Source organism: Peromyscus leucopus, chromosome 10, assembly GCF_004664715.2.
Source record: "Peromyscus leucopus breed LL Stock chromosome 10, UCI_PerLeu_2.1, whole genome shotgun sequence".
Taxonomy (NCBI): domain Eukaryota; kingdom Metazoa; phylum Chordata; class Mammalia; order Rodentia; family Cricetidae; genus Peromyscus; species Peromyscus leucopus.
Window position 1 is genome coordinate 53,027,126 of NC_051071.1, and position 27,514 is coordinate 53,054,639.

Sequence of the window (27,514 nt, forward strand, 5' to 3'; positions counted from 1 at the left end):
CATTAGGCTAAATGAAACAGACCAGAAAGAAAAACACGGTACCATCTCAATGATGTGTGGAGCTAAAGGGGGAGGTGTGAGATTTATAGAGACGGAGAATAAAAGCAGTGTTGCCATGGATGGGGTTGGGGGAGGAAAGGGAGAAATATAGGCCAAAGGACACAAACCACAGAAATACAGGATGAGCCTCACAAGCTAATGTGTAGCACGGGTCTGTGGTTAATAGCATGTGCTGTGATCAGGATAAAAGAAACCCCCTGAGCCAGTGATTAATGTTTTGCTTCATATTTTTGTGCATATAAAGTGTTTGGTTTTTAATAGTAAATAATTAAAATTGTGAATATTAATTTATTAGATGCAATTGTCTTTACTTTTGCAATGAATATTAAATAATATATTTAATTTTTTTTTTTTGTGTGTGTGTGTATGTGGTTGGGTGCACTCAGAAGTCAGAGGACAACTTTGTGGGGTCAGTTCCCTCCTTCCACCTTTACATGGATTCCAGGAATAGAACTCAGGTCGTCAGGATTGTGTGGCAAGCACTTTACCTGCTGAAGCATCTCACTGACCCTAAATGCTCCTTTCTGAGGTTTGTAAAAGTGACTATAATGGTTACAAATACCCTCTTTAATATGTATCATAATGTATTGGCTGGCTTTGTGTGTCTACTTGACACAAGCTAGAGTCATCAGAAATGCCTCCCTGAGATCCGGCTGTAAGGCATTTTTCTCATTTAGTGATCAATGGGGGAGGGCCCAGCCCATGGTGGGTGGGGCCACCCCTGGGCTGGTGGTCCTGGGTTCTATAGGAAAGCAGGCTGAGCAAGCCATGGAGAACAAGCCAGTAAGCAGCAACCCTCCATGGCCTCTGCATCAGCTCCTGCCTCCAGGTTCCTGCCCTGCTTGAGTTCCTGTTCTAACTTCCTCCAATGATGAAGTATGATCTGGAAATGTAAGCCAAATAAATCCTTTCCTCCCCAGCTTGCTTTTTGGTCATGGTGTTTTGTTGCAGCCATAGAAACTCTGACTAAGACACATAATAACATTTGTTTTTTTGCTGGACAATCTTCCTTATTCAGGTTCTCATTGATAATGTGATGAACATCTGTCCTTATTATTTCCAGAACTGGTTCTTAGATTCCTTTTTATATTTATGTTTTTTTTTTCCTTTGTTTGGATCACTGTTCAGCATCTAAGCAGTGAGAGCATGAAGCTCTGAAAACATTTCCAAGATGAATCTAAAAAGCACAGCTCCCTCTTCAACTCTAGTCTAAGACAGAAGGCTTCATCAGTGTATGTACCTACTGTAGCCACTGGTGGAAGACACAGGTGGGGACCTCATAGAGGCCTGAGTAATTAAGACTTTTACTTTTTTCCCATGGAGTGAATTTTTTGCGTTCCCTGTGGTGGGCTTGCATCTAAAATCCCCAGTCAGTGCAGATGCTACATTGTGTTTCTACGACAGGCCACAGGGAAGGCTGGCCCTCTCCTCTGCCTCCCAGAACTTTTCTTCAGGGCCAGTCTGGTCGGGAGGAAGGGGTCTGGGCCGTGTCTAGCTGGTGCTCAGTGTTGAATTCAAATCAAATTTTCTCTAATAAATGAAATGAGAGGAAGGGAAAAGAAAATGATTAAGCATTTAATTTATAACAACATTTAACTTGTAAACTTATAAATAACTTACAATAAAATAATACAAAGTCATGTGGGGTGAATTATTTGTTCAGAAATATGTACAACTGTTAGACCTGGTGTAGGCCTGTAATCTCAGCTACTGAGGAGACTGAGGCAGGAGGACCACAAGTTTGAGGCATGGGCTGTGTAACGAATTTAAGCCCAGCCTGGGTAACTTGGGGAAACTCTGTCAAGAAGATCCAAAAGATAAACACTCAAACAAACAAAACTGAAAAACAGCCTGTCTCAAAACAAAAAACAACAAACCCCAAAAGCCCAAACCTCCCGGCCTTCTGTACAAAAGAGGTCCAGCGCTCTGAAAGAACTAGAAGAGGGTGGCACAGGCTTTTCTGATGGGTTTCGATGATTGTCACCGTGACACAGACACATTTCCTCATCGAGAAAATGATGAGCGATCTTCCTGTGCTACTGTTGCTCCACAAGGACCAAGCTCTTGGGGTAACAGCATAAAGCCACCCAAGACTAATCTCAGATTCGCAGAGGTCAGCAGGGGCTCCCTGAGGCCTGCCCCAGGGTTGGGAGCAACACTGACTTCTGACAGGAACAGCAGATTTGTGAGGTGGGATCAGATGGGTTTGCTCTGGTGCTGCTTGGGAGCTGCAGTCGGGCAAGGCTTACGAAGACCCAGAATCCTTTGCTTGTGATCTCCAATTTGCTTCCAGTCTGTTGAGTGTCTGCAGCTGGCACTTCGGTTTGATCTCTTCCCTTCTCGATGGCAGGCTTCATTTTCTGTCCCCAGATGGGGAGTTTCATATCTATCAAGATGGGCGGGGGTGGGGAGCTTGGGCCCATTTGCGAGGGTTGGGTACATGAAGCGAGGGACTTGTTTAAGGGTTATTTAAATACAAAAGCATTTTGGAAAACTGTCATTAAAATCACCAAAATAGTAGCCCAAACAGTAGCTACTATTTGTTGAAATATTGAGTTGCAGAGGGGGTGGCTGGCATGCACTAATTCATTAGTCCTCTCAGTAATACGTCAGGTACTCCATTGCCAGTTGAGGCAACCAAGGCATGCAAATAAAACCAGGTTCCTACAGGCATGCTTCTCATGCACAATTGCATTCAAGCATTACACTGTTTTGTACATGGATAATGCTTCATCATAGGCAAAAATTGAGTTGACATTGTGGTAGACCAGGTAAATGAATTCAACTTTCCCACCGTGGGCTACCGTGAAACTCAATGGATGTGCCGAGTCAGTTTCCCAGAACTGGAGAGAATTCTGCATTGTACCAAGTGGTTAAAATAAAATAAAACTAAATGGTAAAACACTGTGTGTTGTACGATTCTCTTTCTGGAATAAAACGCTACGTGCAAAAACAGATGTGGCATGGGCTGTAGGGGACTCCATTTGCTTCTTATCAATTCTGTGAAGGTTTTGTGGTTTTCACTTCATGGTCCAAGGTTATTGCTCAAACTTGACCTCCAAAGGAGGATGGCAGGAAGGGGAGAACGCGTGCTCTCATGGGAGACTCCCCTGGCAGTTGCTTGAGGCGGGTGTGTGTGTGTGTGTGTGTGTGTGTGTGTGTTGTAGGAGGAGGAGTAGGGGCAGGTTGCTGGGGGTGGAGGAAGTGAGTGGGGTGGGGGTGAGGGTGGGGGTGTGTTCCTTCCTTCCTATTGTAATTCCAGACCTGGGCCACATGGCGGCTTCACCCTGAGCTCTGGTGCGCCTGGTTAAAAATAATGTGCTATGGGAGTTAAACATGTATATGAGTGGGTGGATCATTTCTTCTTAACCTGCACATTTGATGAGGCACCGTCTTGCTAAGATGACTGATGATATTGTTATTTTGCTCATCTGCCCACTGAGTGTCTGATGTTCGTAATTGCAAAATGGAGCAGTGCAGTTGGCGCTCGAAGCTCTCCTTATGGTGTCACAGTGCCAGGCGCAGCTTTTCACCCTGGGCACCAGGCCGTCTCTGCTGTCCCATAAGGCAGCTTTGATGCTGGAGCTTTTGCCAGAGTCCTCGGGAGTTCCCTCCATCGTGTTATTGCTCGCAGCCTTGCCTGGCGCGTCCAGCCAACCTTTGGCATCTGAGTAGTTTGCAGACAGAATATACTCAAAAGGGCTCCTTGCTCGGCTTTCAGGAATTCTTGCTCCTCCAGGGGATGCCAACGTCCTCAGCTCTTCCCTGTGTTCTCACCATCCTCAGAGGGGCAGGTCGCCCGTGTAGTGGGTGCTCTCCCAAACGGCCTTTCCTTAATAGCGCTGCATTAATATTTGGTAGAGAAACGAGGTCTTCATCATCTCCTTCACCCCTATTCCGAGTCTTCCAGCGTGATCTGTGTGGTCGCGGTGTGTGTTTGGTCGTATCATTAACTGTCTCTCCATCAGAACTCTGCAACTTAATCGAAGGCACGGCTCTTGGTCTCAAGAAGGCGGAAGGCTGGAAGCTGATGGGATACATACAAGAAGAGAAAGGCAGAGGATGGGTTGCGGCCAAATTGATTTTAAATTGATACATAAAATATTTAAAGTGTGCATATTAATGGGGTAGCATGCAGTACTTCAACACACATGCACACAATTGTGCTAAGTATAGTAATCAAGCATGCATCCTTTCTTTATGATGGACATGTTCGGACTCTTTTCTTTTAGCTTTTGAATTGCTCTGAAGGTGAGGCCTTTTAAGCTGTGCCAAGAACCTGCACAGAGGAAAAAAAAAAAAAAAAGTGTGTTTGAAGTGGCTGTGGTAGTATGTGTGGTGGAGGATCAAGCTGAAAACATGGGCTGAGAAGTTTGGCATTGTCTTGTAGGTAAGAGGGAGCGAAACATTTGCTTAAATTTGATCAAAATTCTTCTAGGGACTTAAAAAGGGATTTTTGTCTATCAGAGTTACTTTATTCTAAACATAGATGTGTATACATATTTTTGTTTTGTTGTGTGGGACAGGAACTCGTTCTGTAGCCCAGGCCGGCCTAGAATTCTCTATATAGCCCAGACTGGTCATGAACTCACGGTGATCCTGCTGCCTCAGCCCCCTAAGTGCTGGAACTACAGGAGCCATCCCGCCAAGTTATTGATACTTTTTAATGTAAAAAATGCAGCCTCCCCTACATGACTCACCATTTAGAAAATGGAGTGATGGACGAAACAGGCAATGGGCAACCAATCCTACCTCCCGACACAGTCCCTTTAGTGGTTTCCTGAAAGTTCTGAAAACATTGTCATTGCAGGGAAACGTGATCTCAGTCCTGTCTCCTTTTATGTTTTGACTTTTCCATGTCGTCTCATTTTCCTAGCAACTCTTATAAGGCATATGATTTTTCTTAACTATTGTGATAGTTTTTTATTATCTATTATTATTATTATCTGTGGTACTGGGAGTCAAACCCTTGCATATGTTAGGCAAGGTCTGTACTCCTGAATATCATTTTTAGATGCTTATACATGGGCTGGGATGTAGCTCAGTTGGCAGGGGGCTTGCCTAGAATACATGAAGTCCTGGGTTCGATCCCCAGCATTAGATAAAACCAGATGGGATGGCACATGAATAGAATCCCAGTACTCAGGAGGTAGAAGCAGGAGGATCAGAAGTCCAAGGCCATCCTTGGCTATGAGTTCAAAACCAGCCTGGTCTGCATGAGACCCAGCTCCAAACAAAACAACCAAATCTACCTATACAATGACCCAGTAAAATGACCTAACCATTTCTAAACATCATTCTACATTGTTGGTTATTTAGGCTGGGGTTGGCTAAGTTCTCTTTTTGTAAGATATTGGTAGCATTAACTTCAAATCTTTATTATTTGTTTTTTTTTGTTATTTTTTTTTTTGCTATTGTAACTACATCATTAAAAGGCATTCAATTTCAATTATGAGAACAAGGAAACATGGTTTAGATAATTGAGCTGTTTTATCATCTCACATACAAAGAGAATAAGAGGTGGTATACAGGTCGGCAATGCCAGGCATCTGCTGGGTCTCTACAGTACGCTTGTCCTTCCAGCCCTTGGGACCTCACACCTCACTTAGCCCTCATAGCAAGAAAAAGAAAGAAAGAAAGGAAGGAAGGAAGGAAGGAAGGAAGGAAGGAAGGAAGAAAGAAAGAAAGAAAGAAAGAAAGAAAGAAAGAAAGAAAGAAAGAAAGAAAGAAAGAGAAAGGGCCTCCTGCCCACATCTTCTGGGTTCTACTGGTTAGGAAGCAAGCAAGAAGATTTCCCTCAACATTTTATTGTCTCAAACTGGGTGACATCGACACTCCTAGCTGCAAGGGAAGCTGGGAAGCCAAGAAGTAGAGGTTTCTTTTTATCATCTTTGACTGGACAACATGATTCAACTCCTGATATGGGGCATTTTTTTCACATCTTTAAATAGAGTTTTTGTTTTTTTTTTTTTTTTTTTTTTTTTTTAGCAAGAAAAAGAAGAAATGAGGACTGGGCAGGTGGTATACCGTGTTAAACATTAAGGTGGTGTAGAGGTGATGAGAACCACAAAAATGAATTTTGGGGATTGAGTTCTCAAAAACCTACCCTACATGCTACGTGGGCCTGAATGGAAAAACACATTCTATAAATACTGCACTGCTGATTTCACAGTAGTTTTTTCTTTTTTAACTTTTAATGATTTAGTTTTATGTGCATTGGTGTTTTGTCTATATGTGTATCTGTGTGAGGGTGGAGTTACAGACAAGTTGAGCTGCCATGTGGGTGCTGGGAATTGAACCTGGATCCTCTGGAAGAGCAGCCAGTGCTCTTAACCGATGAGCCATCTCTCCAGCCCCAAGTTTTTGTTTTTTCTTTCTTTTTTTTTTTTTTTACATTGGTATGAATTTATATATATATATATATATATATATATATATATATATATATATATAATTTTACAATACCATTCAGTTCTACATATCAGCCATGGGTTCCCCTGTTCTCCCCCTCCCACCCCCCTCCCCTTACCCCCAGCCCACCCTCCATTCCCACCTCCTCAGGACAAGTCCTCCCCCGAGGACTGCGATCAACCTGGTAGACTCAGACCAGGGAGGTCCAGTCCCTTCCTCCCAGACTGAGCCAAGTATCCCTGCATAAGTTCCAGGTTTCAAACAGCCAACTCATGCAATGAGCACAGGACTTGGTCCCACTGCCTAGTTGCCTCCCAAACTGATCAAGCCAATCAACTGTCTCACCTATTCAGAGGGCCTGATCCAGCTGGGGCCCCTCAGCCTTTGGTTCATAGTTCATGTGTTTCCATTCATTTGGCTATTTTTTTTCAATAATTGAGTAAAACTGAAATTTATTATATGCCACAGTCGTCCTAGGGACCTCCATGCTATATATATAGCCTCTATGGTTCTACGGGTTGTGGTCTGATTGTTCTTTATTTTATATCTAGAATCCACCAATGAGTGAGTACATACCATAACTGTCTTTCTGGGTTTGGGTTACCTCACTCGGGATGATTTTTTTCTAGTTCCATCCATTTGCCTGCAAATTTCATGCTTTCATTGTTTTTCTCTGCTGAGTAGTACTCCATTGTGTATATGTACCACCTTTTTTTTTCATCCATTCTTCCGTTGATGGGCATCTAGGTTGTTTCCAGGTTCTGGCTATTACAAATAGTGCTGCTATGAACATAGCTGAGCATGTATCTTTATGGTATGAATCAGCATTCCTTGGGTATATGCCCAAGAGTGGGATGGCTGGGTCTTGAGGTAGTTCGATTCCTAATTTTCTGAGAAACCGCCATACTGATTTCCACAGTGGTTGTACAAGTTTACATTCCCACCAACAGGGGAGGAGTGTTCCCTTTGCTCCACATCCTCTCCAACATTGGTTGTCATTGGTGTTTTTGATCGTAGCCATTCTAACAGGTGTAAGGTGGTATCTCAGAGTTGTTTTGATTTGCATTTCTCTGATGATTAAGGATGTTGAGCATTTCTTTAAATGTCTTTCAGCCATTTGTAGTTCTTGCTTTGTGAATTCTCTGTTTAGCTCTTTAGCCCATTTTTTAATTGGACTGTTCAGTACTTTGATGTCTAGTTTCTTGAGTTCTTTATATATTGTGGAGATCAATCCTCTGTCAGATGTGGGGTTGGTGAAGATCTTTTCCCAATCTGTTGGCTGTCTTTTTGTCTTATTGACTGTGTCTTTTGCCCTGCAAAAGCTTCTCAGTTTCGAGAGGTCCCATTTATTAATGGTTGTGCTCAGGGTCTGTGCTGTCGGTGTTTTATTTAGGAAATGGTCTCTGGTGCCAATGCGTTCAAGAGTGCTTCCTATTTTCTTTTCTATTAAGTTTAGTGTAACTGGATTTATGTTTAGGTCTTTGATCCACTTGGACTTGAGTTTTGTGCATGGCTTTCTTTTTTTTTATCTTTATTTTTTTTACATTGAAACCACACTTGCCTTTTTGAAAAAAAATAAAATAAAATTCCCAGATTGGGTAGCAGGGACACCCCACAAAACCAAACCAAAAACCAAAAGAAAGAAGTGAAATGAAATACAGTAATACAGCAATCACAGAGAGAACGAGGTGGATGCAGACAGCACTTAATTAAACACAGACTCCAACATTTACCTTTCTCGTGGAGTTTGTTCTCACTGATTTACTAAAGTATGCAGAGTCCACAAAACTAAGGAGAACAAAATGAAATGATCTCCAGTGTTACCCATTGCTGTTCTGTGTCGTTATTCTTAGCCTTCAGACATATAGGTGCATTTTTATTTCCACATATAACTGGGGGTCGGGGGCTGGAGAAATGGCTCAACAGTTATGAGCATGTGCTGTTCTTCATGATTGGTCTGCTGTTCTGCCTATGACTCCACTTCAATGTGATCCAATGCCTCCCACCCCACCCCCACCCCCACACACATGAGGATACACATGCATGCATGCACATGCACAGACACACAAATAAAAATCAAAACAAATCTTTAAAAAATTTGGATTTTACTCAACAGGTAGCTTCATAACTTACCTTTATACAATAAGTCTATGACGTTTGTCGAAGAGGTCAAAGTTCAGTTTGCATCTCTCTTTCCTATTCAGTGTGACCTCTTGTGCTGTAAAGAGATGGCTCAGAGGTTAAGAGCATTGGCTGCTTTTCCGGAGGTCCTGAGTTCAATTCCCAGCAACCACATGGTGGCTCACAACCATCTGTAATGTGATCTGGTGCCCTCTTCTGGCATGTAGGCACACATGGCAGCAGAAAACTGTATGCATAACAAATAAATGAATCTTAAAAAAAAAATAAAGAGCTAATTTGGAAAAGTCGTTTGGTCTGGGGAGGGCAGACATGATAGGAGTCCAGTGATCCCGGCGTCCCTCTCTCTTTGGCTGGGTGGTCTTGTGTAAGTTGCTCAGCCTCTCTGAGTTTCAGATTTCTCATTTACAAAACAAAGGTCAGAGGATGAGAATGGTTTTCACCATTTTTATGGCGATCTTGTCAGGTGATCAATTCCAGTGATATTTATAAAAATGAACTCTAAATTGAAAAGGAAAGATTTAAAGTAAGCTAAAATAAAACTTAGGGATGTTAATATAATCCTTTCAAAGTACCTGTAAGAAATGTAAAATATTTTATAATTAAAAGATGAAAAGACAGGAATTAGCAAAAAAACCACTATATTTGGGATAATGAACATCATATCGATAGGTTGTTCGAATGGGAAAAACTGGTTTGTTTTTTGATACACATTTAAGAAATGAAAAGTCTTATTTGGAAAAGCCATTTTTTAATAGCAATTTCAAGAAAAGATTTATGCTATTAAAGAATTAAAATGGACAAGGTATTTTTGACCAATCTTGAAATTTTAAATGCAATTTAAGCAGTGCCCATTTATGAGAATTACAAGAATACTTCTTTTTCTTCTAAATGATGAAATGTGCACAGTCACAGTACCTTAGGTAATAATAATAGTAAGAAGCAGGTTTAGTTCGAAGTCCCATCATGCTATGGTTGGCTGCACCTGCCACAAACATGTTTTTCCTTAATGAGCATCAAGCATTTCCCACTACCTCTTTCTTTCTGAGCTCAGACACTGAATTAATTTCCCGAAAACCTCGCTCTCTTGTTTCTGAATGCTGCTTCATCTTCCCAGAAGGAGATAACTGGTAGACAGTCCAGGACAGTTTGCCAGCTGTGACTCCCGTCTGAAGGGAAAGCTAAGGCCGGATTTTTAATAGGTCTAGCGTTTCCCACCGAGGGAGGGTCTGTCTGGGAGCTGCCATTCACATCTGGTTGGAATCACATAACCATGACCATAGAGAGGCTGAAGAACAGGAAGATGACTTTGCTGTGCTCTGCTGTGGTTCAGAGATTTTCTTCTGAGAATCAACGGCCATAAAATCGCTCGGTTACGCAAACCATGTCGGGGATGAAGCAACACTGAGGGGTTTCAGAAGAAACCCAGGTAGACTTGCTCAATGGAGTTATACAAAGCAAAAAAGGGTTAGCTGGCATTTGTTTCACTCAACAGTGCCTTGTGTACACACCCTTCTGTCGCTAAAGATCTATTCTGTCATATACCGAGTTGATAGTGTCTACTTGGGAGTGAGGCAATAGCGGTAAAGACTGAGATGCGTATCTTCCAGAAGAAAGCAGAGGCCACTGCTTGAAGGGGCTTGCTCCTCGAGCTCTTGACTGTCCCCAAAAGTGATGTCAAGTTGGATGTCATGCTACTCTGTTTTACTTGTTTATATGTTTTATCTACAGGCTGAATTGCAATTTATAAAAAAAAAAAGTGCGAATGTTCTGGTATATATTCCCTCCACAATGGCTATATCAGCAAGAAAGAGGATAGATTTCACACACTTAACAAAAGGACGTGCTTTGTATGCAAATTGAGCCAGGCGGTGGTGGTGAACACCTTTAATCCCAGGAGAGCCAGGAGGAGGATCTCTGTGAGTTCAAGGCCAGCCTGGTCTTTAGAGTGAGATCCAGGACAGGCAACAAAACTACAGAGAAACCTTGTCTCAAAAGACCAAAAAAAAAAAAAAAAAAAAAAAGCAAATTGATTAAAAATAAAAATAAAAGCCAGGCAGTGGTGGTGCATGACTTTAATCCCAGCAATTGGGAGGTAGAGGCAGGTGGATTTCTGTGAGTTTGAGGCCAGCCTGGTCTACAAAGCAAGTTCCAAGACATCCAGGGGAAAAATAAAAATAAAAAGAATGGGTAGGTTGATCTGAACTCAGTTTTCTGAGCCTCTAGGCTGTTCCATATTGACAAGCAGGTCAGACAGAAACCGTTTCCTGAAGCAAACAGAGCTGAAGGAGCCAGCTGCCTGCCAGGGAGAAGAGTTTATCAACCGTTTTAATTCAAACAAAGCCTCCATTCATGCAGGGCCTAAAAATCTATACATATTCTGGATATCTGTGTAAAAAATGCTTTTAGTGCCCGACAATGGCAGAGCACGCCTTTAATCCCAGCACTCGGGAGGCAGAGCCAGGTGGATCTCTGTGAGTTCGAGGCCAGCCTGGTCTACAGAGTGAGTCCAGGACAGGCACTAAAACTACACAGAGAAATCCTGTCTTGAAAAGCCAAAAATCAAAAAACCAAAAACCAAACCAAACCAAACAAAGAAACCTTTTAGGCTAGCTACATACACTTAAAATACAGCCAGGTGTGGTGGCGCACACCTTCAATCCCAGCACTCCCAAGGCAGAGGCAGATGGATCTCTATGAGTTCGAGGCCAGCCTGGTCTATACATCAAGTTCCAAGGACAGCTAGGGATACATAGAGAAACCCTGTCTCAAACAAACAAACAAACAAACACACAACAGAAAACCAAATAAAAATACTATTTTCAACTCAGGATGTGCTCTGATTTCCTTGTGTTTTAGTTTATAAATAAACACAGATATCTCTGGAGAGATTTCTCTCTTTGAAGGTTACATGTGTAAGAAAGGGAATTCAGTTTTTTACTTAAGTGATTCAATATTTATCATTTATATTAGCCAAGTGGGCATTTAAGATATTTTTATATTATTTGTGTGTGTGTGTGTGTGTGTGTGTGTGTGTGTGTGTGTGTGTGTGTGCACCCAAGAGGCCAAAAGAGGTCATATCCCTTGGCGCTGTAGTTACAGGTGGGCGAGCTGCTCGATGCTCACCTGGCATTGGGAACCGAACTCAGGATGTCTGGAAGAGCAGTCAATGCTCTAAACCACCAAGCCGGCTCTCCAGCTCCCAGCTAGTGGATATTTCTAAGACAAGAAATTAACCAGGGGCAGGAGATTCCTATGAGATGCATTTTATTCACATGAGAACTCTACCCGTTCAGATTATGAGTCGACAGTGTGACTTTTAGAGGCAGTGGCATGCCTTGTGTGTGAATTAATGCAAGCTGTAAGCATCAAGAACTTTTTCAAGAGTGCAGAAGAAGCTATCTCCACACAGCAGGACTACGTGAAACTTCTCATGCTTGGCTCTACAGGGACAGCAGCTCATCAAAATAGCACCTAAAAATGAGCGTGTCTGAAAGTTGTGCTCTGTATGCTTAAGCAGGAAATGAGAGCATTTTAGGATGGGGGAGAGGGAGAGGAAGGGAGGGAGAAGAGAGGGAGGGAGGGAGGGAGGGAAGGTAGGAGGGAGAGAGGGAGCTACTTAAAGGGGGCAATGGAAACTGATGAGAATAGTGTTTTTGGTTTTTGAGACAGGGCTTTGCTGCATAGCCCACGTTGGCTTCAAATTCTCCATCCTTCTGCCTCAGCCTCTCCAGTCTTGGGATTACAGGCATGAGGCATGAGGCAGGCCTATAATAGTAGTTTTTTCAAGTTTAAAATTGATCCTCACAAGCCATTTTGAATTCGGGATGCGACCCACAAATTTGGGAGGCGGAGGTAGCCATCTGATGCGGGAGAATTAGCAGCGTTCAAAGGATAGGGCTGTGTCCTGTAGTCAAGGGCACGGCAGACCGTAGACAAATTCAAAGGGCTGTCACTGTTCGGCGACACAGAGAGAGCCTCCGGGATCAGGCTGTGCTGTGTTGTATTTGTGACCCTATCTATGCGAGTCACTTAAGTCCCCGTTCCTCAGTGTCTCCCTTTGTAAACACAGATAACTCTGATACGGTGCCCCTTCGTCACTGTCGGGGTGATGAGGTAGGAAAACTCGTACAGGTTAGGTGCTCAGCAAACAGTACAGCAGTGGCCATTAGCACTGTTCTAAGAGACGGTGTCGAGCGAGCTGGCAAGAACGCAGCCTGTGCCCCTGGCTGGGAAGTGCTCACGAGGCGCCTGAGCCCTTGTTCTAGATCCTCTGAACCGGACACAAGCCAGCAGTCCGTTACTGGAAAAAGACCTGGGGATTCGGAGAAGAGACACAAGACAGGCCCAGAGCTTGGGAGGTGTGCAGCTCAGAGGAGGGCTGGCGATGTGGGGTGATCGTGAGCTGGGCCCCCTGCTGCTGGGGAAGGGAGGCCATTCACAGCAGAGGACTCAGAGGACGCGACAGAAGAGGAGGCCGGTTCCCGTCGGCATGTGGAAAGCTAGGACACGGCCATGAAAATTACCTCTAACTTAGGGATGGACGCTGATGTCAGGGATCCGCTTAAACAGAAGAGGGCACTTGCTGGCTCCAAAAAGACGTTGCCTTCCTCCCCACAAGGATTCCCTCGACTGTCCTGTTGACATGTGCAACCAACCTCTTTCCTTATGTGCTTTATTTTCTGTCCTAGGCATCAGCACACTGTCCCATAAAGCATCATTGAATTACACACGTATCGTGTCCGAGTAACAGCCAAGCCAAATATTTAGCAGGTATTTGCCCCATGAGAGGAAACAGTATTCTAAGCGTTTGTCATAGTGTAAAGACATCCGGAGATATTCTGGAATATTCCATGATGTTCAGATTATGTGTAAGAGATTTCATCATTGCATTAATAAAAGTTAATTTGAAAGTTTCTGGGTCCCTTTAGCCCTTGGACAGTGGATATACAACACTGCAATTTTGTCTGTGATGTGTAGGCCTGTGTGAGTTTTTCCTCACCAGGGTTTGGGGATTGCCAAAATTTCTCCAATCCTACAATTCAACAGCTGTTATTTAAGGGTGGGGGTAAAGAGGGGAGTCTAAGGACCCCAGGAAGCAAAACACTGAAAACAAGAACAGCAGTAACAGCACCCACGGAGTGTGCGGCTGCCATATCCCAAGTGCTATGTAGCTTCAGCTAATTAACTTGTTAGGAGATGGGTCTCACCATGTAAACAAGTGCCTCCACCAACCGAACTACCCACACCAGCCTCCCTGTTGCTGGGATTTGGGGACTGTAAGCATCACCCACTGAACCGGGCTAGTCACATTTTTTATTTTTATTGTGTTTATAGAGTCTGTCCAGGCGTGGTAGGAATCTACCTGTTTGGCTGATGGACGGTCAGGACCTTGTTCTTAGTCAGGGTGGAGTTGAGACTTGAATCCTGTCTCGTTTGAACCCTAACTTACCTTCCTCTACACTTCCAAACTGCCCTTGTGCATGCTTCAAGCTGTTCCCTCCAGAACCGCACCAAGATCAGTCACTCTGAGACTGGCTGGCAAGGCAGTGCTCCGCCCTGTAACTGAAATGCGTGCAGCCCAGGCTCTGAGCAGATGTGCCGGGCTGCAGTTACCCTGTGATGTGTGTGCCCAAACTGAAGATCCCTATCAAGGCAACGGGTTCAGTTGGAGCGTGAGAAGAGGCAGAAGAGGCCTCCTCTTCATCTTCCTCCGGTATAGACAAATCCAACCGACTGCTCCAGGGCCCATGGCATGTGTTTGCAGTAGCGCCTTGGGCGTTCATGCGCTGGACCCCCAAATACTGCTCTTACTTTCCTCACGTTTCATCTTTTCTCTTGTGGATTTGCTCTCAGGACCTGCAGCCGCTTCTTTAAAGAGGTCGCCAGTGTTTATCTTTATAGATAGGATTTGGTTTTCCCGGTCATGGGCTGCTCTATCCAGTGAGGAAAGCTGGTGAACAATTGGCTATTTTGTGTCGACACCAAGTAGCACACAGAAGGTAGAGATCCTGGCTTTGTCTGCAGCCTGCCTAGCTGTCCCTGAAGGATTTTGTAAGGGCTCTAAAACTGTTGGTTAATATCTGCAATGTGAGGAGAGAGCATCTGGGGCTGCTGTGAGGAGGAGCGGTCATTTGACTACATCGGCTCCACCTGACAGCCTCACAGAAAGAGGTGAGCCCTGCCTGTGGAGCCCGTGCTTGAAGGATCCCCTGGGGGCCTTCATCTTCTGCAACTAGACTGCACTGCTATGAAGAGAGCTTTGCAATCAAAAGAACCATGATGTAAATATTTGCTTGATAAATGCAGATATATAAGGCAAACAGACTGGAGTGAAAAAAAAAATGGCAGTTGAGACTCCTGAGAACCTAATAGTCACAGCAACAAAAAAAGCAATGTGCTATGTTACGCTAAAACCTTAATGTAAAGATCGATGATGAGAATAACAGCAGGAGGGTGGGAATGATGGTTTTACGGTTCTGTCTGTAAGAGGGAAATGAGACAGTGTTGGAAATGATATTCTTATCTGGTCAGGGAGCCTGTGGTTTGCAATGAATTAGAAATGGCACAGAGGAAGTCATTCGTGAGATTTCTAACCTACGGCAATTCTAAGATATTTTTAATATTTAGGATTTTAAAGAGTATTTTGTGTGAGTATAATTTTACGTTGAAAATGACACATCATAATTTAGATCTTTTTTCTCTGAAGTAGAGCTAACATTTTATAGTCCCTATCATAAAAATCTCCCAATCAGAAGGGATGGGTATTTTGTCTTAATATCGTCACTTACGGAGTTGCAGGGGAACAATCCCAGGATGGCTAATGCCCAGACTGGAAACTCAGATCGTTAAGACAAGATTCAGGGCATATTTCCCACCCCAGGAAGCTGTTTCATCAGGTGAGGACTTAACAAGCATCATTCGGTGTGAACAAACACCCCCCCCAACACCCCCACCCCACCTCACCCCACCCCCGCTGAACCGAAATAATTAATTCTGGGTAACACAGTAATGCTAAGAAAAAGAGGTATTATATAAACACAGGGTCAAAATAGCTCAGTAAATGAATCCTGCCGAAGATCTTCAAAATTTAGTGTTCACCACAACTGTGGTTGTTATGTATAAGAGGCCTCTCTGTGACAGCGGGTGGCAAGCCTATGCAAGAAGAGCACGCTTCCGCAGGAGTTCAGAGTACAGAGTCGGATGGCACATTATTTAAACACTCTCAAGGAAAGAGGTCCTCAGGCTTGGAGGCCACTGAAGAAACACTAAGACCTTCTTTGGCCCTATCTGAGAGCATTTAAAATTGATTGAAGGTGTTTTTGAGACAGTCTTTGGCTTTTTTATTTTTATTTTTTATTTTTTTAACAGGGGCTCCCGTATCTCGGGCTGGCTGTAAACTCATTGTGTAGTCGAGGATGACTTTGAAATGTTCTTGTTTAAATTAACTACTTAATTTTTATTGTTTGTTTGTTTAGCAGGTTTGTGTATGGTGGTGGGCACATGTGTGGAGATGTGTGTGGTGGTGGGCACATGTGTGGAGGGCTGTGTGGTGGTGGGCACATGTATGGGGATGTATGTGGTAGTGGGCACATGTATGGAGATGTGTGTGGTGGTGGGCACATGTATGGAGATGTATGTGGTGGTGGGCACCTGTATGGGGATGTATGTGGTGGTGGGCACATGTATGAAGAGGTATGTGGTGGTAGGCACATGTATGAAGAGATATGTGGTGGTGGACACTGTATGGGGATGTATGTGGTGGTGGGCACATGTATGGGGATGTATGTGGTGGTGGGCACATGTATGGAGATGTGTGTGGTGGTGGGCACATGTATGGGGATGTGTGTGGTGGTGGGCACATGTATGGGGATGTATGTGGTGGTGGGCACATGTATGGAGATGTGTGTGGTGGTGGGCACATGTATGGGGATGTATGTGGTGGTGGGCACATGTATGGAGATGTGTGTGGTGGTGGGCACATGTATGGGGATGTATGTGGTGGTGGGCACATGTATGGGGATGTATGTGGTGGTGGGCACATGTATGAAGAGGTATGTGGTGGTAGGCACATGTATGAAGAGATATGTGGTGGTGGACACTGTATGGGGATGTATGTGGTGGTGGGCACATGTATGGGGATGTATGTGGTGGTGGGCACATGTATGGAGATGTGTGTGGTGGTGGGCACATGTATGGGGATGTATGTGGTGGTGGGCACATGTATGGAGGTCAGATAACAACATACAGAAGTGAGTTCTCTTCTTTAACCATGTGGGTTTCTGGGATCAAATTCAGCCATCAGCCTTGGTGGCTGACGTCTACCTGCTCGGCCATCTCACTGACCCAAGTCTTTGCTCCTCAACTGCACCACTTCCGACATTTGCCTAGCAATCACAGGGGAGGGGTGCTTGAAACTAAGCAAACGGACCGCTGCCCTTCTATTCCTGACCATCCCTCCTTCCCGACTGTGGCCCAGCTCTGTCTGAAGTGAAAGGCTTCCTGTGTGGCTGCCACTCGGAGCTCCTAGTCTTTCCCCCTACCTCTGTCTCCAGGCTCCAGAGAGGCTATGTGTGGGCATGTGTCTGTCATGTGTACATGTAAGTTGCCGGCTTCCTCTGTTCTTCATCAATCCCATTCAACTCCGTGAAAAGACAGAGAGAGAAAGTGCCATTCCTCCAGGCAGAAAGAGCAGGTCTTTCAGAGAGGGATTGTGGTCAGCCAAGGAGCCCAGGGAAGGAAAAGAGGAACCTGGCAGCCGCCTGTGGCTCTGCCTTCCCCTGTCCTTCCAGGCTGGGCCCAGGTGCTGGGGCCTGGGACGAGCTCAACCCTGCCTGACCTGGAAGCATGGCCCCATGGGTGAAGACCATATGCAGAGGATGAGGCCTCGAGCTTCTGGGCCCCACTGCGGTACCTCTTGCTTTATTTTCTGAAAGGCAGAAGCACCACACCTTCTCCTGGAGGTGGGGAGGTGGTCCATGAGGTTCACGCCACTGTCATACTCTCCTTCCTCCCAAGAGGAGGCACATGTCTCGGGTAACCCGAGAACAACCACTGTTTCCCTCCCCCTCCTCCCCCACAGGAGGATCATTTTGAACTCTGAAGCTTTGGAGTACCGAAGCTTTTAGACACTGGGTGAGAAAAACCGTTGGTTGGTGATGCCTTTCTCACTGCAGAGTTGGAGTCTGTCTTCATTTCTGGATTGAACTGGAACAGCCTGGTGAGACACACATGATATACTAGCGCTCTGTCACAACTGTCCCTGTGGGCTCCCTAGGGTGTCGAGATGAAATCAGTCTGGCCCCGGAGAGACGGATGAGGCCTCACCTCACACAACTTGCTGTTGCCTGTTTAAGGATGTGATGTCCTTCCTTCCTCCGTGACATCTTCTTTTCGATAATCCAGAGGCAAAGCATCTATGTGGTCTTAGCACTGGGGAGCCGGGAGACCGTCGGCTCTCTCCAGCTAGGTATCGAGTTTTGTTGGTGTGTCTTTGTGTTTTGGAAACAGAATCACTCTGTAGCCCAGGCTGGCCTTGAACTCATGGCGATTCTCCTACCTCAGCATCTCGAGTGCTGGGGTTACCATCTTGAGCATGGTTTTACCTGCACGTTTTTACCCAGTGCACGCCGAGTTTTCTGTGTAGGTTTCTCTGCTCCATACCGGCTGCCAGAACTCTCGGAACCACACTGCAGACACTTTCTGTTTTAACCACACCAACCCCTTGCTTAAGCTCAATTTCTGTGTTTGGTTTTTCTTGGCCCTGTTTCAACATAGGACCTTTCTTTATTTAATTTTGAGACAGGGTCTCATAAACTGACCTGGCTTAGAAATGCTCTGTGTGCCCCGAGATGGACTTGCGTTCCTGATCCTTCTCCTTCACCCTCCTGAGAGATGTCTTGTTTTTGACCCATTTCATCTGGCCGAGGTGTCTGTGTCTGTAAAGGCCGTTCTCATCCTTCATTACACAAACTCGGGGGCAAAGAAAGAAGCACCCACAAACCGTTTGTGCCCTGCCTGACTGATAATATCCCAGTGGTGATTAAGCTTCCCACAGGGAGTTTTCTGGACAGAGGCCATGTGTTCATTAGAGGGAAATTGAGTCCTGCTTCACTCTAGGTTGCTACCTGGATCCCTTTAAGAGGCGTCTGTGTGTCCATCTGTAAGTCTGACCATGTTCGTCTCCTTCCTTCCCTGCATACCACACCTCAGGTGCATTCACCTTCCTTCCTTCCTGCCTTTCTTCTTCTCCTTTTCCCCCCTCTTGAGACAGGGTTTCTCTGTATAATAGTCCTGGCTGTCCTGGAACTCGCTCTGTAGACCAGGCTGGCTTCGAACTCAGAGATCTGTCTGCCTCTGCCTCCCGAGTGCTGGGATTAAAGGCATGGACCAATTCCCAACTGGGTAGTAGTACTCCATCATTTTGCTTTTCCCATCTTGTTCTCCCTTAGGGTCTCTGTGCTGTTTGCCTCTGTTTGGGACCCTCTTCCCTCCCCAGCCTGCCTCTCTCTTATCCGTGACAGCCACAGCTGCACTTCTAAAGTACTGAGGGGTGGGCATGAAAAACAATGAGATCTTTGTAGGTGGCATCCTGGGACTGGTAGCTTACCAACAGCAACCTCAACACCTCAGACTTTCTAATTTTCAGTCAGAGTCATGCGACAGTTTCAAGCTTTACTTCTGTGTGAGCTGCTCACACCGTCTCTAGGATGCATCGATTGTCTTGTCATTGGGCTGGGTTTCTCTGATTCCATTGAGATAGTTGCTGTCATGTGGAATTTTGAATTCCGTCTGAATATTTTTGTTTGCCTTCCAAGCCTTCCTAGGGTTTTAGTGTTGTAAGGATAGAATCTGCCTGCCTGGGGTTTTGTGCATCGCCCCCCCCCCAGTATCAGGAAATAACAGTGTCCCAAGTCCAGGTGTGCCCTTGGCTGCACCCTAGTCCTGAACTCCCTTTTGTACTGTTGACTTGAATGTCATTGACTTTGTCCTCACGGCATTTTGAGTAAGATACTATCCTGGGCCGTGGCATTTGCAATGATTCAGGACTTAGGGTGCAGGGGCATGGGCTAGGAGGGTGGGGGTGTTAATACTTAGGGAGAGTCAAACGGCCGGCCTGGGTGGGTCGGCCGTAGTCTACATTGTTGCAGATGGTCTCTGCACCTGGCTAGTGCAGAGGGACCGGGACAAGTAGAGTCGCGTTTTTTAGGCAAATAATGAAACTCAGAGGAGTTCTGAAAACAGCTCAGAGTCCAGGACCTCCCAGCACAGGTGCTGCGGCGTGGCAGTTGCTTGAGCTTTTGCTGCGGCTCAGCCTGTTCTTTTTAAACGGTTGCTAACGCTAGCAACACAGTCCACTAACACGAAAGCAGAGAGAGGCAGGGAACCCACCTACTGTCCCCAGCCAGGCTGGCCGGGAACTCCTTGTGTAGCTGAGGACGCCCTGTCTCTCTGTGTGGCCCCAGCGGTTCTGGAACTCTCCATGTAGACCAGGCTGGCCTTAAACTCATGGAGATCCATCTGCTTTTGCCTCTCAGGTGCTGGAGCTGGTTGCTATCGGGCCTGGCAACCTTGAATTTCTGATCCTTCCGAATGTTGGGATCACAGGTGTACGCCACCATATAAGGTTCTGTTGGTCACAGGGGATCAAACCCAGGGCTAGGCAAGTTAGTCCTCTACCCGCCGACTCTGTCCTCGCCCGGAAGTTAAGTTTTAAGGTGCTTTGATCTAAGCTGAAATTAACCAAGACCAGTGAGTGCAGTGAAATCATATTTTTCTTCTCTTTCACGTCCTTATGGAACCGTCCCGGTTTCCCTCTCTTCCTCCCGTCACCTGTTTGTAGGTGATTTGGGGTTGGAAACGGAAGGGATCCGGTAAGAGAGAAATGATCCAAGAAGGAGAAGGAAAAAAAAAAGTTCAACACAAATCCAGCCACGCAGCAAAAGCCCCCACTTCTGCCTCTCGGCTGGGTAGGTTTCAGTCTCACGGAGGGAAACGCACATGTACACACGCCCCTAAAGCCCACACAGACAGAACCCCTCCGTGGAGACGCCGGTGACAGGAAACTCGCTTCTGCACAGGAACTTGCTAATCGCTTTTGTCACCCTCGGACTGTTCCCGCTGCCTTAGTCACCTCCAACCCCCAGGCCCACCGCCTCGGGCTGGGCTCTCCCGGTGTGGTCCAGGGCTGCCCTCGGTCCTTCCACGTGACTCACTGGGAGCCGTGGGGAGGACAGAGGGAGAGGTGGCTCCCCAGAGGACCTCACAGCCGCGATCGATAGGCTTCAGCTCCACCGACTTCTGCATGGCTGTGGGGAGCAGCTTAGATTTCCGGAGTCAGTCATCTTGGTGTTGAGACATCCGTTTGGCATTCTACGACAGGTAAGGCTTTTGTCTCTTTAAAAACCATTCTTCAGTGTCCCGGGAATCTCTGTAATTTTGTTGAGATTTTTTCCCCCCTTTTCTTGAGGCTGTACATTGTAATGACCTTGTTTAATCCGTTGTAAAGCATAGACCAGACTTAGAGGTGGGGTGTGTGTGCTGTGGATCCCCTCTCCGAAGTCTTAACAAGACACAATTAGGTTTTCTTGTCATTTTGCTTTGTTTTTGTTTTGAGATGGAGGTCTCGAGTAGCCTAGGCTGGCTGATCTGTAGTCAAGGGTGGCCTTGAATTCCTGTTCCTTCTGCTTCCACATCACAAGTGCAGGGATTACAGGTGTGTGCCACCAAGCCTGGAAGGTCATGCAGGATTCCGAGACATTCAAAATGTGATTGTCTTGATTTCTGAGGTGTTCTCGAATATGGAAAATGCCTGTTTGGGGGGGGGGCTGACTGTGTCTGAGCTTGCTTGTGTGGGGACTTTAAACAACACACGGTGGCTTTTGATGAAGAAAATCTAATGACCCTCCAACTTTCACAGTTAACAGTTTTAAAGTTATCGAGCTAGGCAAAGAAAATCAAAATAAAACCGTATAGATTTGGGTCCAGAATTGCTACCTAGTTGTCCTCAATGCTAATGGTCCCTTTCTATACCCTTCTAGATTAAATTTAGTTTCTGAGGTGGTTTCAGCTGTCCATCCATTGCCTGGGCTGTAACAGCAGCAGCAGCAACAACAAAAGCTCAGAATGTCACTGGTTTTAGGTACTTTACTACGTTAACGTCACATTTGATGTATTCAAGCAAGAAGCAGTTGATGACCGCTCACCAGTTCTAAGACGGTGTGCGTGAGGGAAGAGAAGTACAAGGACCCATTCTGTGGTGAACCTTAGGCTCCAGTGGCCGCAGCGAAGAAAAGCACCGTGTGGGCAACAGTAGTTGAGGCAGTGGGGTGGCAGAGGCTTTCAGGGCTGAAGGGGCTCAAGAAGGGTGTAGGGGTGAGCTGGAGCAGTTCTGCTCCCCGACTTCAGCTCACTCGGGACTGTTTGTGGTGACACCTCTCGGGCCTCCAGCATCGTCTCTGTGTACAGCGTGGATGCAGAGAAAGGCCTGTGGGAAACCTCCGTGTCTGTTTTTCCCATTTTAAGAAGACGTCCAATCATCTGTTAACGCGGGTGGCTTTCCTCATGGGAGGGTGAATCGGAGGATAAGCAAGTCTCCGTCCCTGAAAAGCTCCTTCCAACATTCCGTGAGCTTCCCTTGTGTAGAGAGCGAGCCGTTTTGGCCACATGGCTGCTGTTTCCACGGACTTTCCTTTAGAGAGACAGCATAATGATTCCTGGACCACGAAGGCTGTGTTCATCTAAAGAACACAGGACAAGGAGACTGTGTCGAACCCTCGCTCGATTATTTCTGGGCTGTGGGAACCTCAGATAAGTCACTGAAATTCTTCAATCTTTCTATTTTTTTTAAAATGATAAGACAGCTCTAACAACAGCAGTAATAAGTGAAAACCGTTACCTCAAAAGGTTGTTGTTGAGATAAAATATGCAAGGTGCTTGGCTCAGTGTCCAGCTTACCATAAACTCTCAAAGGTCAGCCGTTGTAAAGACTTGGTGACGGACACAAATGAAAACAAGCTGATTGCTGGCCTGAGAGCAAGCTGTCTACAAACTTGCCTATTTAAACACAATATTCCTTTTAAGGGATTAACATTTTTGAGCACCAGCTACAGACCAGACCCAGGGTTTAGACATTTTATAGTGTTAACATGTGAAAAAAAAAAAAAAACATGTTAGAAAGTGGTGTTTTAAGCTTTCTCACGCCAGCTCTTCCAACTGCCTAGAGAGCTCTTTTGAGCATCTGCAGATGTTTGTGAACATCTGGATGGAAGTCTGAAGGCTGTGGGTGGAATTACAGAGGTTCTTGGAATCTGAGGCAGAGAGAACAGTTTATTTCTTGGCCTAGTTTAAGTTAAATCATATAATTTTAATATTTTAGTTGCAATGCTAGCAAGATACAGCTGAAAATCCATTCCTCCTCCACAGCTGGGATAGTTTTGGCCATAAGTTCTTGAAGTGTTTCTCCAGGTCTGGATGCTCAGGTCCCGTCAAAGCCCAGGTTCAAAGCTCCTTGCTTTCCCTTTCCTCTCTAAATTACAGGTTCCTCTGGATGAGAAAGGCCTCCTTTTAGAAGTCCAGTGACAGCTGGCATGCTAATTAGGAAGCTGATTCTCAATTATGTGTCAAGATTAGTCAAGTAGCGATACTCTTTTCCTTCTAGAGACCTTCTGAGAATTCGAGGGAGGAGATTCTGGGGGCTCTAACTAGAGAAAAAGAGGGACAGCAGCCAGAAGGGGGGCCCTGGATGGGAATTGATGGGAGCGTGGTAATATTAGGGGATGAGTTGATGGAAGGTGTGGCTAGAAGGAAGGGGAGGGAGTGTCAGAAACAGCTGGCCTCTGGCCTGGCCTGCCATGCCACCCCAGCAGCTGCTCGACCAGCCGCTTGAACCATCTCTGGACAGTCTGCACTCGGAATGGTCCTGCTGTTCCGGGATCCAGACAGCTGTCATTAGGCTGGACCTGGAAACCAAGTGGAGAGCTTGAGTTCTTATGCATTGTACCACAGCCCTGGCATGTGGCCCAGGAGTCTGTGTGATCAAAAACGCAAGCCCTGAAATGGCATGGCTTTACAGAAGGTGGTCTCAGAGCCATTCAGCGAAGCTCCCTCTTTCCAGTCCCCAAATGCCAAGATGGTAGCTAGAGACAGAGCTTGCTGCAAGAAGGGGGACAACCCTCTCTCTGCTGTGACTGACAGTCAAACACGGAAGAGGCTCTTCCTTTGTCCTGAATTTGTTCCTTGAGATAAGTTTCTGGGGGTGAAAGGGTGTGGGCATTTTTAGCTCAATGCTATTTTCATCAAGTACCTTCTTAAAAACATCTAGAGCAGTGGTTCTCAACCTTCCCAATGCTGCGACCCTTTAATGCAGTTCCTCGTGTTGTGGTGACCCCCAACCATAAAGTTATTTTGTTGCTACTGTAATGTAAATATCCGATATGCAGGATATCTGATTTGCGACCCCCAAAGGGGTCATGACCCACAAGTGGAGAGTCATTGCTTTACGGTGTTGCAGGCACGTAGAAGCAGGCAGCGTTCCTCTGGAGGAGCGCAAAGGAAGGGATTTACTATCAAGGAGAGAGTGTCCAATCATCTCTCCTCTTTCTTTTCCTGTAGAATAGAATGGAGAAAGTGTCCAATCATCTCTCCTCTTTCTTTTCCTGTAGAATAGAATGGAGAAAGTGTCCAATCATCTCTCCTCTTTCTTTTCCTGTAGAATAGAATGGAGAGAGTGTCCAATCATCTCTCCTCTTTCTTTTCCTGTAGAATAGAATGGAGAGAGTGTCCAATCATCTCCCCCCTTTCTTTTCCTGTAGAATAGAATGGAGAAAGTGTCCAATCATCTCCCCTCTTTCTTTTCCTGTAGAATAGAATGGAGAGAGTGTCCAATCATCTCTCCTCTTTCTTTTCCTGTAGAATAGAATGGAGAGAGTGTCCAATCATCTCCCCCCTTTCTTTTCCTGTGGAATGGAAGGTTGGGAAGAAATTTCCAGAGCATTGCTGAGTGCCCCATGGCTTCTTCGGGTGTCAGCTGAGGCCTTCTCATCTTGCCAGTTAGTTTCTGGTAAAACCGAAGTCAGCAGTGACCTCTTCCCCATTTCCTAGAAAAGAAAACCAAGGCAGGCAGAGCCTGGTGAGGTAACAGGCCTCGTTCTCACCGCAGCCCTATGAGCTGTGCATTGTCACTCGGTTTATTCTTGGAGTAACATGACCTCATGGAAGATGATGTCATGAAATAAATACATCCAGTGAGTTGGTGATTAATCAGGAAAAAAAAACAAACCCATAGTAAAACTATCATTTTTTATGTTATATTGGTTATTTACATAATCTGCTGACAAAAACCCTCGTTTGTTGAACAGATGAGAATAAGGTGAATTTTCAGTGCCTTTCATGAAAAAAAAAATATACTGGATGATAGTGGCACATGCCTTTAATCCCAGCTCTGGGAGGCAGAGGCAGGCAGATCTCTGTGAGTTCAAGGACAGCCAAAGCTGCTCAGAGAAATCCTGTCTCTAAAAACAAAAGCAAGCAAACAAACAAAACAAAAACAAAACAAAAAAGAAAGAAAGAAAAGAAAAAACTCGCTTTCTAGAAGTACCAACTGCATACTTGCTATGGTGTTCTAAAACCAATCCGTGCTAGCTTGCAAGAGCAGATTGTAGCCTTTCCAGAAGTTCTGGAAGCCGCTCAAGTCACTGGAAGCTGTTGACCTGTACAATGGACGTGCTGTAGGACCATATGCTGCGTGACCATCTCTTCCTCTTCCTCTTTGTTCAGTGATCTTGTGTCGTTAGGTTGAAATCAGTCGAGGGAGACTTACATGAGCGAATCAGCAAGCACGATATGCTGCCGAGAAAAGTATGACAGCAAGTTTGAGCACGCTGCTGATTTTATGATGGATAAAATGTGAGCCATCAGAAATGAAGGTGTTGGGCTGGAGAGATGGCTCAGTGGTTAAGAACACTGGCTGCTTCTCCAGAGGACCCAGGTTCAATTCCCAACACCTACATGACAGCTCACAACTCCAGTTCCAGGGGATCTGACACCCTCACACAGACATAAATGCGGGCAAAACACCAGTGCACATGAAATAAAAATAAACAATTTTTTTTTGATTTTTTGAGACAGGGCTTCTCCATGTAGTTTTGATGCCTGTCTTGGATTTTGCTCTGTAGACTAGGCTGGCCTCGAACTCAGAGATCCACTTGGTTCTGCCTCCCGAGTGCTGGGATTAAAGGCGTGCGCCACCATTGCCTGGCTAATAAATAAATAAAATTTTAAAAGAAGAGCTGTGTCCAGAAAGCGTTTAGGGCCTTAGTCAATGCCTGGCCAATTTAAAAAAAAAGAAGAAGAAGAAAGAAAGAAATGGAAGCATTTTTGGTGTCAAAAATGCTAAACTAGAATTTGTTTTACTTCACTTATAGTAACTGCATGCGTACATTTTTAAAAGCTGGAGAAAGTAAGAGAGGGTGAGGGAATTTGTGGAAGGACGAGCCTTGCCTCCAACCTGTCCAGCTTGGCATGGGTCCCTTGGGCAGGGCACAGTAAAGGGAGAGTTGGGACATGTAGAGTTGTGAATGCTGACGGGGTTCCTTTGAGCAGCTGAGGATGGAGGAAGTCCCTGGGCTCTGAGGACTTGAGCAAGTGCCCTGTAGGCTAGAAGACCGATGTCACCGCACGCTAAGGCCCTAAACGCTTTCTGGACACAGCTCTTCTTTACATAGACTGAAAAGTACACTCTAAGGCCAGAGGAGCCAGGTATGATGGTGCCGGCCTGTAATCCCAGCATCTGGGAAGCTGAGGCAGGAGGTTTGGGAGTCGAGATTAGCTGAGTTTCATGGCAAGACTGTCTCAAAGCAAAGCAAGCAAGCAATAACAACACACAAAAACAGAAAGCGGGAAACTCACCCAAGAGAGCTAACTGGTCCAATGTCACAGTATTGTGTGGGGGGGGGTGGGGCGCTGCTAGAATCATTAGGAAACATATTGAACCTGCTCTTCACTTATAGTAGAATAAAGTTCTAACGGAGGAGGAGAGAAACAATAAAACGTGGTGAAAAATAAAATGAGAGAGACAAAGAGGCCAGAGGAAGGGAGAAGAGAACCCATCTTAGGAAGAAGCCGAGGTGGCGCTCTCAGAGGTGACCAAGTGTGTGTGCAAAAAGTTCAGTTTTCATTTTTAAAAGTGAAGGTGTAAACTGGAGAGGATATGATTCTTCTGAATCGTGGGGTCTCAAATGTGTGTGCCCAAGAAGCACCTGTAGGATTGGGTGGGTGGGTGGGGGATGTTAATAATTACAGCATCCTAGGTGGTCTCCCTCCATGCTTTCTGTCAGGGAGGGGGCAGGCAGGAGTACGCACAGACATTTTCGGTGAAGCTGACGTGGATGGTCTGCAGGTCATCGTTTGGGAGACATTATAGATTCAAGGTTTTAGTTTGGTTTAGAGGAAGCACACTCTCCATATCTTCGTGTCTCTGTCTCTGTCGTGTGTGTGTGTGTGTGTGTGTGTGTGTGTGTGTGTGTGTGTGTGTGTGTTGTGGGTGAGGCTGGGGATTGGAGACTCACAATCCAAGAGCTTATCTTGTGAAGGAATAGCAGCGGAGAGAAGGAAGAGAGAGGTCAGTTGTTGGCCACAGGAATAAGCTAAAACTGGCAGGCTGTGTGCTCACTGTTCTCCGCCGATGAGTTAGTACCCCAGGATTCCCCTCCACAAGCAAACAGCTTTTGGCAGGAATTTGAATCACCCAGCCAAGTTTGAAGACCCACAAACACTTTTATTTCAACTCACTGGGAGGTAGTCATTAAGAACAGATTTACAGGAGAATATGGAGGGATTATGCCAGAGACTACTGGGGGTCTTGGTGAGTGATAATATTATATTAAAGGAAGAGAGAAGGTATCTT

General features: G+C 45.5%; 1 protein-coding gene across 1 annotated transcript in view; it reads left to right on the forward strand.

Moving 5' to 3' along the window:
- Positions 1–20,392: 20,392 nt before the first annotated feature.
- Rhoh (ras homolog family member H) overlaps positions 20,393–27,514 on the forward strand; it is a 34,120-nt gene continuing 26,998 nt past the window's right edge. Inside the window, exon 1 of the mRNA XM_028882214.2 lies at positions 20,393–20,991. The gene's annotated coding sequence lies outside the window, so the exon portion shown is untranslated. The remainder of the gene's footprint in view (positions 20,992–27,514) is intronic.